General features: G+C 50.7%; 1 long non-coding RNA gene across 1 annotated transcript; it reads left to right on the top strand.

Annotated features, from left to right (window-relative positions):
* Nucleotides 1-6,922: 6,922 nt before the first annotated feature.
* LOC123381254 lies at nt 6,923-8,049 on the top strand. Its single transcript, XR_006588081.1, has 2 exons — nt 6,923-7,347; nt 7,648-8,049. It is a non-coding gene; the product is annotated as an uncharacterized LOC123381254 (long non-coding RNA).
* The last annotated feature ends 10,028 nt before the right edge of the window (nt 8,050-18,077 follow it).

The raw sequence follows: 18,077 nt of genomic DNA, 5'->3' as shown, positions 1-18,077 counted from the left end.
GGCCGTGGGAGATGCCTGCAGTTTGGTTCCGGACCCTTGTCCAGCTTAGGCTAAGCGTTCCCACCTGGCATGGAACTTTCTCTCCTAAGCACATCCACCGTCCTCACGGACCAGAATCGACAAACGTGCTTAGAAATCCTTCTACAAAAATTCCAAAACAGCCCAGCCCAGAGACCGAGCAGCAGGGAACCAAGAAAAACAAAAGGGAAAAAACAATAATTGCCTTATTCTGGAAAGTTCAAATGTGGGCCAGAGCCTGTTTGTACGACTTTAGGGCAATGAAAGCAGTGGAAAATTTCGCTTGCTCACGTCTTTTCACGAAAGCCCTCCTGGCGCCTTTGCAGGCTCCGGTGGGGGGGGGGCCGTCATGCCACAGAATGAATGTGAAAATCACACGCAGCCCTCACCGGCTTCCTAATCTCCAGATATTACAGATGACGGACGATGCTTGGATTTCATCCATGGTCTCTGCGGGGGCCAGACGGCCACGCTGGCTCTCCAGTCTGCGTCGGATGCTGGTGAAATTCAGTGGCGGGGAGGTCTTGGCACCCTCCCTGGCTTGTGAAGGGGGCCTGGTTCTCCCAGGGGGTCTGTCTGTAACCTTGGGGACGAGTGCCGGGCTCCACTGGAGATGGCTGGATTTCCAAGTCGCCAGGGAGTGAATGGACTATCGTGACCTAAGTGCCCCAGTGACTTCCATTCAAGAGGGTCTGCTACTGAGTTTCCTTCTTCCTGACCCTCTCGGCTGTTGGCCCAGATACCCCAGTCCCTGGGGTATGGCCTGCCCTCCAGGTTCATGCCCACCCCTTGGTTCAGCAGCCCTGCTGCTCTTAGGAGTCATCTGGGACCACGGTGGCAGGTGAGCGAGGGACAGGGCTCCTAACCCACTGTGAAAACCCAACCAAAAAACCGGGCTCCTCATCCAACCTCTGTCCACACAGGCAAAGCTATGATTTTTCACAAAAAAGCAGCTTTGGATGAACCGGCAAGTGCCAGATTTCGACGCTCGGCCCCCAGCCCGTGGTGGTATTCGGGCATGAATTTGCAAATCGTTCTTCTCTTCCCAGGAGACCCCAACAAATAGAAGTATCTGCTCCTCACACTTTCCTGAAGGCCACTGTCTGTGCCCACCTGGGCAGCAGTGCCAGCCTCCCAGTAGGCGCCCCACTCCCTCTCTTGTGGCCACAATCCATTTGTCCTCTCTCCGGCCACTGGAGTGACCTCCAAAGACATACATCAGAACAGAAAGGAGGCCCCGGCGGCGGGGGTGGGGGGGCACGGTCGCCCCAGATGAGAACCACTGCTTGATGAAACGTGGTCTTTCCCCTTTTCCTTCCCTGTTCCTTCCTCCACAGTGCTCATGTGACCAGCCATTCTCCTGTTGACTTCTCGGTCTGTGTATCTCCCGCGGAGGTTTTAAAACCAGAACGGAGGCTCAGTTCTTTCTGCAATTTCCCAATCCCCATCTCGGGCTCTGTGCATGGATTAGATTAGCGGGTCTCAAGCCTTCCAAAATTAACAAACTGACGATGCTCTGCGCCATCCCGGGCCTTTTAAACTTGAGCGTAGAGCGGGAATCTCCTGGAGGGCCGGCGAAACACAAATTTCTGGGCCACTCCGGAATTTCTGCTTCAGCAGGTCTGGGGCCGGGGCCCAGGGGATGCTGCTGGGCCGGGGACCGCCCTCTGCAAAGTGCTGGTCTGTGTTAAGTCATTAACACCGTTGGCTTGCATTCTGGACTATTCCTCAATCTTGCCTACTTACTGGTTGTGTGTGTGTGCGTGTGCGTGTGTGTGTGTGTGTGGAGGGTGTGGGTTGCATTTTTAGGATAAAAGGATGGCAACATCAGGAGTCCAAATAGAATTGCTGTGCTAATTCCCTCTCCAGGAGCGAGGACTGGGATGTTGCAAGATAGGGGCAGCCTGGTGGGGCCCGTGTCCCTGGTCCGTCAGAGGAGATGCCACCCACAGCCTCACCCCCTCCCAACATGGCCTCTCCTTGCAAGGGCTACTTAACGGGCACCGCGACGGGTCTCGCCCGGCCCCAGCTCCGGGTAAACATCCCGGCGGAGCTACACAAACGTGGGAGCCTTTAATAGGCCCGGTTAATTATGCAGCCATTTGAAGGCACGTAATTGTCCCTGCAAAGAAAAATTACGGGTTACCAGACTGTCAGAGGCGGCCTGGCTGAGCTGCCAGCCTGTGCGGGGGCGACTTTTTCATTGAAAATGGTTTCTGTTCTGCTTTGCTGGGTCCACCGCTCCCCTTGAGAAAGGTCTCATCACTCTGCCCAGACACAGACGCCACCCAGGGAGGAGGTGTCAGGAATCAAGTGGGCTTGTCTCGGCCCGCAGACAGCAGCAAACGTCAGGGCAGGGGAGAATAATGAGCTATTCCAGGAGATAGATTTGTTTTCATTTCTAACCCCACAGCTAATTCTAAGAAATGAAATGGGCAGTTGTTTTCCTTTAGGTATGTTTGAATTTACAAGTCCTAAGTCTCGGGGAACTAGGTCAACCAGACTTTGCCTGTGCTCACACGTCCGGCGAATAGCTTTTATTTATATCCCTCCCTCCGTGCCTCCGAGAAAGAATTGAGAGAGCTTACAACAACAGCAACAAAAATCATTTGAAAACTAAGATCAACACGGGTTGGCAGAACAGAAACGGCAAGTTAGGTCCAGTGAAAGAGGGTGTAACTGGGCCAACCGCAAGAAGTAACAGTGTCTGTGATGAAGCGGAGGCTGCAGTCCTGAGCTTCCTGGGAGCCAGGTCAAAAAGGGAAACGCAGGAAATCTCTTCTCTCTCACTATAGAAAGCAATTATCCAGTTTATTTCTGATACCCAGGACTAAAATAAATTTCTCGTGCTGGGCTTTATAGAGGGCTATTGAGTTACAGCGCTCTCGACAAAAACACGTTAGAGCAAATGCAAATATAGAATTCCCATGATGGCTTCTCGAAATAATGCTGGGTGAAAGTCAATCCGGTAAAAGTAGTTCTTCACGGAGCTAATCTGACACGGCTCATGTGCAAAGAGTCCTTGAAACCTCATTTGACCGAAAGATGAACCCTTTTTGAGGAGTAGAGGAATAATAATACTCCAGCAAACCCTACTATCCCAGCTATTGTGGTCACAAGGAAAAGAGACCAGCACTCGCCTGCTCCAGTAATGGGAGCATTGCAAAGTTACAATAAATGCTTGACACTTTCCAAACGCTTTTCATCACGATTAGAATAAACCCTATAAGGCCCTACATGATCTAGCTCTGTCTGGGTCAATTCCAGCCTCAGGGCCTTTGCACAGGACACCGTTTCTTCAGTTCTTTGGGTGCCAGACCCCTAGCACTTTAAACCTATGCCCAAATGTCCCTTCCTTAGAGATGCCTTCCCTGACCACCTAACAGACATGGCCCCTCTCACCTTTGAGTCACTCTCTGTCACATTAGTCTGTTTCATTTTGTCTTCACAGCAGCCGTCATGCTGAAATTACCTTTTATTTTTTTCACTTGTTTGTTTTCTCTCTCCCCTCATCGTGAGACCAGGAATCGTGTCTCTTACTCCTGAATCCCCTGTGCCTTGAACAGTGCCAGGGAGTTAGGGCATGCCTAAAAATTACGTGCCGAATGAATAAATAAATTAGTATACAATACGTATTTGGCAGTCATCAAATGCCAAGAATATGAGCCCTGGTCAGGGCTGTCGTGTACAGCGGTGGGGGTTGCACCCTGCACAACTGCAGGAGACGCTGTCACTTACGTATGGCACTCCTCTCCCCAAGACATACACTGCACACCCTACATGGCTATGTGCAGGCAACTGCGGGGTATGCGTCCTCTTGGGGACGGGAACTGGAAAGATCTCATTTCCAAGAAGGTACAAAGACCCCAGCTTCCGGGACCCGAGGAGTTTCCCTCCAGGCAAGACCCTTTTACACTCCTGTTTCACCTCTTCTCTGTGTGTCATCTGGCGGAACCTGTATCATTCAGACACCCTTGACTTCTCTTTGGATTGTCTTGGTCATAGGTGCGTCTTAGATTGGCCATAGCTCCCCAGTGCCTCTCCCGCTCGTGTCTCCTCTTAGCCTCACGCCTTTCCGCCCCTGTCACCAATCTCCTGGTCCCTCCCACACCCCCCATGCAAATTCGCAAGAAGGAAGATCATTACTGGTCTCACTTATCCTCTTTGGAGAGCGTCTTCATGCCAAGCGTCCCCATTGGTTGACAGCCAGCCAATGGTTGGCCGCTGACATCGACTTACCATTTCTGTCCAATCGGCTGCACTTAAGAGGCAAAAGGCCTCTGGTACAGGCTGGGTCCCACCCAGGAAATGTCTGTTGGTGGGGCTGCCTCTCCCCTCCTCGAATCCTGGGGCACAGCACTGACCTGGCCGGCCCCCCGCTCCACCTGTCTGAGGAGAGCCGGGAAAAGGCCGCGCAATGACAGAGAACAAAACGGTTTGTCCGAAAACCAGACGGACGAGGGGCAGGGCTGCTGTCCCATGGCGGAGCCCGAGCCGGGAGATCGGACTTCTTGCCAACTTTAGACACACGCAGAGCTATGATCGTGCTCAGGGATTGTCCAGGAGAAACGCTCCTAAGGAAGCACAGGCCCTCCCGCTGTGTCACATCCTCTGAAGTGGCGTCTGAAAACCAGGCCTCGTGGCCTATTGGGAATGAGGGCTTTTTCGCAGACTGCCCACTGTACGCCTGAGCAAAGGGAAGTCCAGAGAGGTTGAGCGCCTGGATGACTTCACCAGCGTCACCCAGCATCCGCACGGAGCCCAGATCTCCCTCGCCGTTGGCCTTCTCGCGATGTCCTTCTCTGAGGCCACACTGCCTCTCTCAGGTACGCTTTCCTGAGCCGCCCCCCCCCCCCCGTAACTTCCCAGAGATGTGAGTGATGTTCATTTTGCATCCCTACGATGCCTGCCATTGCCTTCCAGATGGTGATGATTAGGGTTGGTGGACATGAAGCCTATTAGACTATTCTTTCTTTTTTTAAATATTTATTTGTGGGGGAGGGGCAGAGAGAGAGGGAGACACAGAATCCGAAGCAGGCTCCAGGCTCCAAGCTGTCAGCACAGAGCCCGACGCGGGGCTCAAACTCACAGACCACCGCAAGATCATGACCTGAGCCGAAGTCGGAAGCTTAACCGACTGAGCCCCCCAGGCGCCCCAGACTGTTGTCTTCTTAAAGCATTTCAGAGGTAGCATATTTGCACCTCAGGGCCTTTGCACTTGCTGTGCCTTTGCCCGGAATCCTCATCCCCCAGAGAGTCTCACGGCTTGCTCTCGGACGTTATTTTTCTACTCCAATGGCCTCTCCCTAAAGGGTCTTTTTTCAACCTCCTCATTTTCGTTAGTACCCATCACGCCATCTTCCTTCACCATGTTCTGCCTGTCAGCAGCCATCACCACCTGGTGTTATAACATTTGTTCGTTCGTTTGTTTGTGCGCAATCTCTCTTGTCCACTGGAATGTCGGCTTCACGAGGGCAGCGGAGACATCGTTTTATTCTTTCCCGTGTCCCCAGAAACTTGGACGGTGCCTGGCACGGAACAGAAGTTAATAATTACTTCGTGAGCAAACAAGTGCCTAATCAATATTTATTTCCTCGTCGGCACTTTCTGCTGCCGCAAAGGGAAGGGTTCCATCCGATGATAAGGCTCTGGGAGGTGACTCACTTGTCCCAGTCTGCCGGGACTTTCCTGGGCTTAGCCCCGAAGCCCAGCGTCTCCAGTCCGGCAGCCAGGGTGGGTCGGCTACCCGGGAGCTGTGATTTCATAGCCGGATCACACATGCTGGTAACAACAGCAGCTGACCCTTGCAGGGCCCGTGCTGAGTTCCAGACGTTGCCCTAAGCCCTTTGGGGTGATCGTGTTTCACTTAACGTGGTGGCAATCCCGTTTGGCAGATGTGGAAACTGAGGTCCAAAGCTAGGTGGTGGAGAGGGGCTTTGAACCCACACACTTCAGCCCCAAAGTCCAGGCTGCTGTCCCCACAGCTGGCCTCCCTCTTTCTTGGTTACGCGTGACAAGCTTCGCCAGCACCCACGGTGCTCAAATCCCAGCCCCCTGCCCCCGCCAGCCAGAGAGAGGACCCCCCAGACCAGCCGACCAAGGAAGGGCCTCCTGTCGGCTCAGTCCCCAAGTCCCTGCGGCTGGCAGAAAATATAATAAATAAATAAATAACTGGATAAATAACTAACTAACTAAAGTGGGCAGAGTCACGGGTAAGTGGCACGGGCCGTAAATAGCCCTGCAACACGGGGAACCCGGCGAGCAGTCGAGAGCCTTCCTTTGAAGGATCAAACACTGGCCGTAAATGCCAGGGAGGGGGTTTATGAGCTGAGAATGAGCCTGTCCTCCCCTGGCCTGGGACGGCTGTCGTGCCGCCCCCCCCCCCCACACTCGGGACGGGAACGCGGTGGGGTGCCGGCCAGGGGGCTCGCCTGACCCACCGGGGTGCGCCTCACGGCACAGAGCAGGGAGCTGGGCTTCCCGTGTGTCCGTATCTCATTCACCGAACCCGTGTTTACATTTGCCGAGGCCCGAACTCTGTGAGTATGTTGCCTGCTCGAAAAATAGAAGAGAGCTGCCGTGAAACACACAGACAAACTTCCCTCTGCACCTGTCTAAGCAGCGCCCCCAAAACACCCACAGAAAGCAGTGTGGCCCTCCCCCCAAGCCCCCAACGTTTTTATCACACATATTTCATACTCAAACGCTGCAGCGTGCACCTGCCAGGCTGGAATGATGTCTCCTCCAGCGCAGGTGGGCATGGCAGCTTCTTTTTTTTTCTTTAATTTATTTTTATTAAAAAATTTTTTTAATGTTTATTTACTTTTGAGACAGAGAGAGACAGAGCATGAGCAGGAGAGGAACAGAGAGAGAGGGAGACACAGAATCCGAAGCAGACTCTCCAGGCTCCGAGCCGTCAGCACAGAGCCCGACGCGGGGCTCGAACCCGTGAACCGCGAGATCGTGACCTGAGCCAAAGTCGGACGCTTAAACGACTGAGCCACCCAGGCGCCCCGGGAATGGCAGTTTCTTAAAGCGTTCGATGCACGCCTACCCGGTGACCCGGCCATTCTAGAAACGCGCCCAGGTGCCCACCAAAAATCACGTTCTAGAATGTTCATGGTAAGACTCTTTGAGACAGCCAAGAGCTTGGGAGTCGTCCGAAGAGCCATCAACGGGTGAACAGGACAAATGTGGTCTCTTCCCGCGGGGCCGTGCGTTAGAGGAGACTCGGTCCGCGTCTGCCGCGCACAGCGCCGTGAATCACGGACGCGACGTGGAATGAGACGGGGAAATGTGCACATACCGTGTGACTGCTGTCCCTGCAAGGTTAGGAGTCGGGGTCACAGGGGCGTACGTGGGAACTGGGGCGGGGCCCACGAGGGCGTCTGGGGACCCAGGAAGGTGCTGCTGTTTCGTCTGGGTGCTGGCTCCTCGGGTGCGTTTGCTTCATGGAAATTCGGCGAGCTGCCCACGCCGGATTCGTAGACTTTCCCGTAAACGCTCCCTTCAGTAAAAAGGTTTTTTCTCGGTGGGAGGGTGTGAGAGAAACAGAGCGTCACGGGTGGCCCGGTGCTCGGTGCTGCCCGGTGGCTCGGTTGGGGTGACGTCCTTTCTGCCTGATTTCAGTTGCTCGGCTCCCCTGTTTTTCCCTCTGGGGCTCCGGGGAAGAGGTTCTTTGTCTCCGAGCGCGGTCTGGCCTCGATTCCACCAGAAGCTGGCAACCCTGAGAGACAGAAAAGCAGCTCATGTTCCTCCCGGGGCTCGGATGTCCCAGCGCTGGACAAGGACAATTGTTTGGTTGCCTGGAGCGAGCTCGCTTGCCCTGACGGTGGCCTCGAAGCCCCGGTCACGTCCCGGCTCGAAGCGTGGCCAGGAGTGGCCAGCCCCAGAGTCAAGGACAAAGACGTTTTTAGAAGAGTTGCTGAAAAACACTTTGGCAGCTTCTCAGGGTCTGCTCAGGCCTGTAACTTACCTCAGGGTCTAACTAGAAGGTATTTGCAGCCCATAAAATTGACATGAGGCATCTTATTACCAGTGTTATTCTTGGACCGAAATTCCATTTCAGAGACACGGGAGACCAGGTATAGAATCCCCAGGTTCACGCGTCTTCGTCCAGCTAGTGCGCGGAGCATGGCGCGGGGGCGTTACCTGGATGGTGAGTGGGGCCAGGGATTCCCAGGGGACATACCAGTGAGCTCGAGAAGATGCTTTGTGTGGTTTGTCATGTTTTAAGCGTGGGGGGGGGGGGGCTGCCTGGGGTCCTCAGCCTAGATTTAGGCTCAGATCTGAAGGATGAATACAGTTTCCGGGCGAGGAAGGAAAGAAAGGGCATCCCTAGCGGAGAGAATGGCACGTGCAAAGGTCCTGCGGCAGGCGCAAGCAGGAAAGAAGGCCAGGGTGGCCAGGGCACAGATTTTGAGAGGAGCGGGGAACGGTGGGCAGTGGCAGGACCTCACAGGGCCTTGCAGCACACTGGAGAGTTTTGCTTTATCCTAAAGCCAACAGGAAGTTATTGAAAGATGTGAAGGGAAGGCAGAGCTGAGATGGTCAGTGCCGACACGATCACATCTGCTTGTAAAGAGACCACTGTGCCTAAATTGCCGTGATCCGCGAAGCCCTCTGGCCTGGAGGCAAGAGAGGCACACGAGACACGGCCCGTCTCTCAAGAGCCTTGTAATCCAGATGAACAAAGGACAGCGAACCATGTGAGGGGGCACCTGACAAGGCAAACGCATTACCCAGAACAGCACTGTCCGCTAGAAATAAAATGTGAGCCACAATGCAAAATGTGCACATTATAAATTTTTGAGTAGCCACTTAAAAAACAGGGAAAATAAGGCTGCCTGGGGGGCTCAGTCAGTTAAGCGTCTGACTTCAGGTCTGGTCACGATCTCGCCGTTTGTGGGTTCAAGCCCCGCATCGGGCTCTGTGCTGACCGCTCAGAGCCTGGAGTCTGCTTCACATTCTCTCTGTCTCAAAAAAATAAACATTAAAAAAATTAAAAAAAAAATAAATAAAAAGAAACAGGTGAAATTAATTGTAATAAATATTTTTATTGAGCCCAGTTTGTTTAACACGTTTTCATTTCAACATGTCATCGATAGAGAACATTATTTCACATTTTTCCTGCGTTGCGTCTTTGGAATCTGGTGTGTATTTTACGTTTGCAGCTTATCCCCATTTGGACCGGCCACGTTTGGGGGGGGGGGCTGGGCACAGGTCGTGAATGGTTAAGACGTGTGTGGGAATGATAAACACCAGATTTGGGAGGGGGGAGGGCGCTGGCAGGGAGGGGGGTGGGATGCCCTCCGAGAAAGGAACCCAGGGTGTCTCAAATGACTTGGAATGTTTCCTCTCTTGAACACGGGTGGTGGGTCCGCGGGGGTCTGCGTGTAGATTTCCGGAATGTCTGAGAGATTTCATCTTCGCTTCGAGGGGCGCCTGAGATACGCGTGTTTGGCCACCAGGCCGTCGACGGGAAGAAAAGCTGAGAAGCAAACTGAGACCGAGCCTGGACTCTCACCGGGGCAGTGGGGAGACCTCGGATGCCTCACAGCAGGGGCAGGGCCGCTGACACTGCTTTTGCTTCGGGGTCACTCTGCTCAGGCTCCGTGGCCCCGACGCAGCCCCATCGGGCCGGCCGGCCCCCGCCTACAGTGTGCATGTGGCTGCCGCCTCCGGGGCCGCGGGGGCGCCTGGGGCAGGAAAGGGGAGACGTCCCGTCCGTGGTGGCAGGCTCCTGACCCTTTTCCAAGCCAGGCTATTCTGGGGCACAGGTGTTCCGGGGAGGTGAGGGGGGCGTGCTGCATCCCCCCCTCCCCATGGAATTGCATTAATGTCCCCGATAGACCTTATTTTTCCAGCTGTATCAGGCTTCATTTAAAAGTACAGTTCGGGGGCGCCCGGGTGGCTCAGTCGGTTGGGCATCCCAGTTCGGCTCAGGTCATGATCTCACGGTTCGTGGGTTTGAGCCCCGCGTCGGGCTCTGTGCTGACGGCTCGGAGCCCGGAACCTGCTTCGGATTCTGCGTCTCCGTCTCTCTTTGCCCCTCCCTCGCTCATGCTCTGTTTCTCTCTGTCTCAAAAAAATAAATAAACGTAACAAAATTTTTTTTTCAATTTGGATAAATAAATAAATAAATATATAAATATGTAAAAAAAAATAAAAGTACAGTTCGATGGACTTTGGTAATTGTGTACCAAACTGGTGTCACGAAACCAGCACCACAGATAAGACGTACAGCATCTGAATTACCCCCACAAGTTCCCTCCTGCCCCTTTGCAGTCAAGCCTCACCTCCAACCCCAACAACTCCAACCCCTACCCCGCCGTTTTTCCCAGCTTTTTTGAGGCATGATGGACAAACCCCTGTCGCACATATTTAAGGCGCACAAGATGTTTTGATAGAACCGCACGTTTTGAGATGGTCGCCACGATCCAGCTCGTCAGCCTATGCATCACCTCACCGAGCCACCTGTTCTGTGCGTGGCGAGAACACTGAGATCTGCTCTCCTAGCAGATTTCAAGGGCACAGAACTGTACTGTTCACTGGAGTCACCACCCCGTACCGTAGACCCTGGACCTGATCCCGCAATTGGAAGTCCATACCCTTGGACCAACATACCCCCGTGTCCCCCACCGCTCAGCCCTGGTGGCCACCGTTCTCTGTTATTGCCAACTTCACACTTTTCGATTCCACATATAAGTGAGATCGTGTGGTCCAGTTGACTGTGGAACAACACGGGTTTGAACTGTGCTAGTCTACTTCGACACAGAACTTTCCAGTACATACAGCAGAGCACTATAAGTGAATTTTCTCTTCCTTATGATTTTCTTTCTTTTTTTTAAAGTTTATGTATTTATTGAGAGAGAGAGCATGTGCATGAGTGGAGGAGGGACAGAGAGAAAGAGAGAAAGAATCCTAAGCAGGCTCCACATTGTCAGCACGGAGCCTGACTCAGGGCTCGGTCTCACAACCGTGAGATCATGACCTGAGCTGAGATCAAGAGTCAGACACTTAACCACCCACTGAGCCACCCAGGCGCCCCTTCCTGGTGATTTTCTTAATAACATTTTACTTTCTCTAGCTTACGTTAAGAATGCAGTATATGATCGGGGCGCCTGGGTGGCGCAGTCGGTTAAGCGTCCGACTTCAGCCAGGTCACGATCTCGCGGTCCGGGAGTTCGAGCCCCGCGTCGAGCTCTGGGCTGATGGCTCAGAGCCTGGAGCCTGTTTCCGATTCTATGTCTCCCTCTCTCTCTGCCCCTCCCCCGTTCATGCTCTGTCTCTCTCTGTCCCAAAAATAAATAAACGTTGAAAAAAAAAAAAAGAATACAGTATATGATACATAGGACGTACAAAATATGTATTCACCAACCGTTTATGTTATCGGTAAGGCTTTCGGTCAACAGTAGGCTATTAGTAGTTAAGTTTTAGGGAGTCAAAACTTATATGCAGATGTTCGACTATGTGGCGGTCAGTGCCCCAACCCTTGTGTTGTTCAAGGGTCGACTGTATTTGTCTTCCGATGTCTGCTTTGTTTCACCTAATGTAATGTCTCTAGGTTTATCCATGTTGTTGCAAATGCAGGATTCCCTTCTTTCTCATGCCTGCCTGATATTCTGTTGTAAGCATATATCGCGTATTTCTCCATTCATCTGTCAAGGGACATTTCGATTGTTTTTGTATCTTGGCTATTGTCAATAACGCTGCAGGGAATGTGAGAGAGCAGGTATCTCTTTGAGACAGTGATTTCGTTGCCTTTGGATACATACCCAGAAATTCAATTGCTGGATCATGGGGTGGTTCTAGCTTTAGTTTTTTTGAGGAAACTCCATGCTGTTTTCCGCAGCGGCTGCCCCAGTTTACATCCCCAGCAACAGGGCACGAGGGTTCCCTCTCCTCCATATCCTCACCAACACCTGTTGTTTCTTACAGCCCCCCTGGCGAGTATGAGGTGATATCTCATGGTGGTTTTGATTTTCACTTCCCGGATGATGAGTGATTTTGGTCGGCGCTTTTTCACGTACCTGTTGGCCATCTGTGTGTCTTCTTTGGGAAAATGTCTGTTCAGGGTTTCTGCCCATTTTTAAAGCGGGTTGTTGCCATTTTTTTGGTATTGAGTTGTATGAGCTCCTTATATACGTTGAATATTAGCCCTTTGTTGGATACTCTTCAAACTGTTTCTCTCATTCTGTAAGTTGCCTTTTCATGGTGTTGACTGTTCACTTTGTGATGCAAAAACTTTTGGGTTCATGGGTCAGATGAATTAATATTGTGAAAATGTCCATACTACCGAAACCGATCTGTAGATTCAGTGCAATCCCTATCAAAATTCTAACTGCATTTCCACAGAAAAAGGAAAAAAAAATTCTAAAATTCATACAGAATCCGCAAAAGACTCTGAATAGCCAAAGCAATCTTGGGAAAGAAGAAAAAACCTATAGGTATCACATTTTCTGATTTCATATTATATTGTAAAGCTGTCATATAATCAAAACAGTATGTACTGACCCTAAAAACAGACACACAGATCACTAGAACAGAAATAGAGAGCCCAGAAATAAACCCCACACTTCTATGGTCAATTAATCTTTGACAAGGGTGCTGGGAACACACATGGGGAGGGATTGTCTCTTTAATAAATGGTGTCAGGAAGACTGGATATCCACATAGAAAAGAATGAAATTGGCTCCTTACCTCACACCATATACAAAAATCAACTCAAGAGGGATTAAAGACTTAAATGTAAGACATGAAACCATAAAACCCCCGAGACAAGAATTTAAGTGCAAGACGTTTTTTGGGAGGTGACACCAGGAAGCAGCCACAGGGAAGGGGAACCCTGAAGACGGGGGACAGAGTGCCTTAGATCTCCACCCGCCCACCCAGAGGTGGTCCTGTGGGCGGTAGGTCGGGGGCATGTGTATGTAGCAGCCATAGCACTTCTCCCCTCTAAGTCCCCTTCTGTCCCTGTTGGATGATGGGGAAGCACAAGGATCCTAAGTAGGCGGGAGCCCTGCCTGAGTCTCTGAGTTCCCAAGACCGTCACCACCACGCTTACCCTCTGATGAACCCCGCAAATCCCTGCAGGGGCTTCTGGGGCTCCTGCAGGGTGGGTTCCAGGCCTGGTCCCCACTCGTCTCCAGGCCCCTCCTTCCACTCCGTCCGTCTGTGCAGCGAGCTGGAGCTCAGCACCGACTCTGCTCCCTGAATCCACAGCACAGTGATTGTGGCTGATAATTCCTAAGCAAACACGCATCCGCTTTACGGCCCTGGGCCTCGTTGGGTTTGCAGCCCTGGTTTCTTTCTTCAGATGGGACGGAGCTTAGGAGAACAGAGGCTGCCCGCAGAAACCCTGGGCCTCCTGCTCTGGGATCAGCTGGGTCCCCAGGGCGCTGGCTTTGTGAGCTCTGCTGCTCAGTTACCACTTTCTTTTTTTTTTTTAATTTTTTTTTTCAACGTTTATTTATTTTTGGGACAGAGAGAGACAGAGCATGAACGGGGGAGGGGCAGAGAGAGAGGGAGACACAGAATTGGAAACAGGCTCCAGGCTCTGAGCCATCAGCCCAGAGCCTGATGCGGGGCTCGAACTCACGGACCGCAAGATCGTGACCTGGCTGAAGTGGGACGCTTAACCGACTGCGCCACCCAGGCGCCCCCAGTTACCACTTTCTATGCGAGGCCCCTAGCGATCGGGGTTCACCAGCACAGTGTAGACAGCGGGCTGCCAACCCGGCCGGGGCTGGCTGAGTCAGGCTGGGCTTTTCAGGCCCCCCTGGGGCCCGGTGGCCCCTCCTGGGGCACCTTCGGAGCGGGGGGCTCCCCAGCAGGGCCTGTCGCTGGGATAAGGGTTTGTGTGCCTTCTCTCCTCCGGATCAGGGAGGGCAGAGCCTACGGCCCGGGCGCGCGGCCCCGGGGGGCCCTCCCTGCCTCCTGGGAGCCACTCGGCCTGGGTGCTTCACACGCTTTGGGATGCCGCCTTCTGAAAGGGCCGAGTCCTTGTCTGAGTTTAGCCTCTCTGATAAACAACGCCGTGGGTTCTCGGAAATAGTCACTGCGGGGAATGGCAAGATGATTTCACACGGAAAACTGAGTGGATTTAAATGATGAAGACACATGGTGAAAAAGCTGTGTCTTTCCAGCTCCCATTCATCCAGCGGGTTCTTACAAGACTCAGCCTGGCGATGACGAGTCTTTAATGCCTCGCCAGGACTTCCTCATTTCCTTCCTTCCTCCTTCCTCCTTCCTTCCTTCTCTTTCTTCTCTTTCCTTCCTTCTTTCTTTTCTTTCTTTCTTTCTCTTCTTTTCCTTCCTTCCTTCCTTCTTCCCTCCTTCCTTCCCTCCTCCCTTCCTTTCTTCCTTATAACAAAGGTTAGGCCTCAGGCTGCAAATCTTGCCCAGTTCATCCTCCTACTTTGAATTGAACAAACCTTGTTTGGTTTTCAGCAAATTTACTTTTCCAGTTGTTTATGCATGGTGTGGGCTCCTGGCTTTCCATTCAGGGGACGGATATGAAATTTTCTTTTAAATTAATTTATTATAGATTTTTTTTTCTTACAGTGAGTCCTAAATGTGTGTTGTAAGTAAGAGTGTGGGTTGGGATTGGCAAACTGTGGCCCTAGACCAAATCCAGTCTGCAGCCTATTTTTTTCAACATTTATTTATTTTTGGGACAGAGAGAGACAGAGCATGAACGGGGGAGGGGCAGAGAGAGAGGGAGACACAGAATCGGAAACAGGCTCCAGGCTCCGAGCCATCAGCCCAGAGCCCGACGCGGGGCTCGAACTCACGGACCGCGAGATCGTGACCTGGCTGAAGTCGGACGCTTAACCGACTGCGCCACCCAGGCGCCCCTGCAGCCTATTTTTGTCAATAAAGTTTTATTGGCACTTAGCCACCCACACCCATCATGGACACATTCTATTATCCTGACTGCTTGGTGCCTACACAGCAGAATGGAGTGGCTGCAATAGAAACCATCCAGTCCTCAAAGCTTGAAGGGACTATTTGGCCCTTTACAGGAGAAGTTTACTGATCCCTCGTAAAACTGGCACACCCATATCGCAAAAACATATACATCACCTAATAAGCAAATGATTAACATTTGGAAAAGATTAAAGAAACGAAACATGAGTTCCATCGGCAGGGCCTTGAGTAGTCGTAGAAAATTACCAACCTTCCAGTTGTGTGTCAGATGTTGACTTTATCCCCCTGAGATACTGCTCTGATGACCTCATGAGCTGGAATTCGACGTACCAGGGGGATTGTGGTTGGACGAATGGGCGAGGTGTTGGAGACAAGGGTGTAAGTGTCCAGTTTCTCTCTGTTTTCCTCCCTGGTCAGACTTTAATTTTCTTTTCTGTCTTAAGGCTCCAGACCTATGCCTTGTTTCCCATGTAGTTTTCTGGTAGCATTGAACAATCTTCTTTTTCCAACTAATCTTTGTAGTATTTGCCTCCAATTCAACAAGCGCTTACTGAGCTGAATGCTGAATTGGAGACACAAAAATGAAAGATACCACGTGTCCTCTTGGGCAACTCAACATTTTATGGAACTCATTGCCACAACTACACCACCACCAACACCAACACCAATCATCCCTACCCCCCACCGTTACCAGTATCGCACAAATGAGACCAATTTAAATTGCCTGCACGCTTGAAAACAGCCAAGAGTGCCACGAATGGTCTTAGAGATAAAGTTTCTGAAGGATGTAAGGGAACCCCCATCTTGCTCGAGAGCATCACCCGCCTCGTGCAACGTCCACCAGGCTGAAAACAGGCAGGTCAAGGTCGTTCCCTGCCAGGGAGATCTCTCTATGGCTTTGCCCAAGTTCCCCAGGAAAGTGTTGGTAGCTGAGGAAGTTGTATATTATATTTGAGTGGTTCATAAGTACATTTTCTAAAAGTCTGTTTCCTCGTTTACTTATTTGCTTACGCTACATTAGTCACTTAGAGAAGACCCAAAATTCAGTGAGTGAATGTCCGGCAGCCACCAGGAATAGAAAACGGGCAAATTACACTCAGAAAAGCATGACCAGGGCTCAGAGGGCTCTCATCATCGAGATGCCAAGACAAACACACTCGTAGCCATCACTGTGGACATGGTGGCTTGGGTGTCCATGCCAAAGGGGGAAAAGAAAAAAAAAATCAGGAGGACAACATAGAAATGATTTCCCTCATCAGCATCCGTGCAGAGCATGCCTGTGGCATCGGGCAGAGGACCTACAAAGTACATTACAGCCCTTTGGGTAGTTTCCACGAGAACCGAGGTTGACAAAGGTCTGCAAAAACAATGCCGGTCTCAAAAACAGAAGCCCTTGGCTTACGCCAACTATAGTGGCAAAGACCTATCCGAGTGAAAGGTATAAAGCGAGGAAAGACGAATGACGGACAGACCAAGCCTGGGGAAGAGTTGGGGGCAAGGAGGTAGAACCCGGAGCAGGATCCAACTTTGGATGTTGATGGGAGATACCATAGTTATTGTCCAATATGGCAGCCTCTGACCCACGTGGCTAGCAGCACTTGGAAGGTGCGTGGTTTGATTGAGAAACGCAAGTTTTCGTTTCATTTAATTTGAATCCATTTAAATTTAAAAACGGATATGTGATTCTGTTATTAGGAAGCTTGAAGTACGTGTGGAATAACTCCGGTTGGTGAATGGAGCTTCTCAACCGTGTAGTTTATGAAATTTACAATATCTTGTTACAAATTATAAAACTTGACAAAATTTACGCACTTCCAATAGAAATGTAAGACATCCAAATTGACTTGCGCCTAAGTACAAAATGCACAATGGATTTTGAAGTCTTAGTAGCACACACAGAAAAAGACTGTAAAATATCTCCTTAGTAGTTTTTTAATTTTGATTGTGTGTTGGAATAATATTTTAGATGTTGGGATTAAATAATGTATTATTGACATTCATCTGATCAGCTTCTCTTTATCCTTTAAAAATTTTTTTTATGTTTATTTTTGAGAGAGAAAGAGGGGGAGAAAGAAAGACAGGGAGACAGAGAATCTGAAACAGGCTCCAGGCTCCGAGCTGTCAGCACAGAGCCCTACGCGGGGCTCGAACCCACGAACCACGAGATCATGACCTGGGCCAAAGTCAGAGGCTTAACCGACTGAGCCACCCGGGAGCCTGCCCCTTTTTTTACCCTTTTAATGGGTTTAAGTAGAAAACATGAAATTTCCACACACGGCTCACGTTGGATTTCCCCTAGGAGGTGCTTTCACAGTGGGTCAGAGGCCAGCAAACACTGCAGGACGCCCAGAGTGGCTGTCGACTCTGGTCAGTGTCCCTGTCCTCTGCTTACTCCCCAGCCACACCTCAGGAGTAAATGTTTGCCAAGAAGCTGTTGTTCACCCAGAGAGGAAGTATGGTATAATTAGAAAACCGAATCACAGGTTAGAAATTTTACAGCTCCCACTGTTATCACTGCCTCTGGAACATTCCACCGCCTCAAGTTAAGTAGTTTGCTGAGAATTTCGACTTGGCTCACCAAATCGGACTGGCCTAGGCCTGACATCTCAAGACCCCACAAGTTCCGTGCCCTGGATATGCCAGACTCTGCTGACCACAGAAAGATTTTGGAGTTCAAGATACATTGCGATACAACGTCTCTGAAAATCTAAAATCATTTCAAATTGAGGGGGACCCGGGTGGCTCGGTCAGTGGAGCGTCCGACTTCGGCTCAGGTCATGATCTCACGGTCTGTGAGTTTGAGCCCCGCTCGTGCTCTGTCTCTCAAAACTGAATAAACATTGAAAAAAATTAAAAAAATAAAATAAAATACATACCAGATTTCAAAGGCTTAGCCTGACAACATAATGTAAGGTGTCTAATTAATAATGTATATATTGATTCCATGTTGAAATGACATTTCAGATATATTGTATTACATAAGATACATTATTACAATTACTTTCATCATTTTTTTAGCCTTGTTTTTTTTATTAAATTTGTTTTCTTTTTTAATATATCTGTTTTGTTTATTTATTTATTTATTTATTTGTTTTTAATATGAAATTCATTGTCAAATTGGTTTCCAT

This window comes from Felis catus, chromosome D3 (assembly GCF_018350175.1).
Source record: "Felis catus isolate Fca126 chromosome D3, F.catus_Fca126_mat1.0, whole genome shotgun sequence".
Taxonomy (NCBI): Eukaryota; Metazoa; Chordata; class Mammalia; order Carnivora; family Felidae; genus Felis; species Felis catus.
This window is presented reverse-complemented; position numbering and strand designations above follow the sequence as displayed.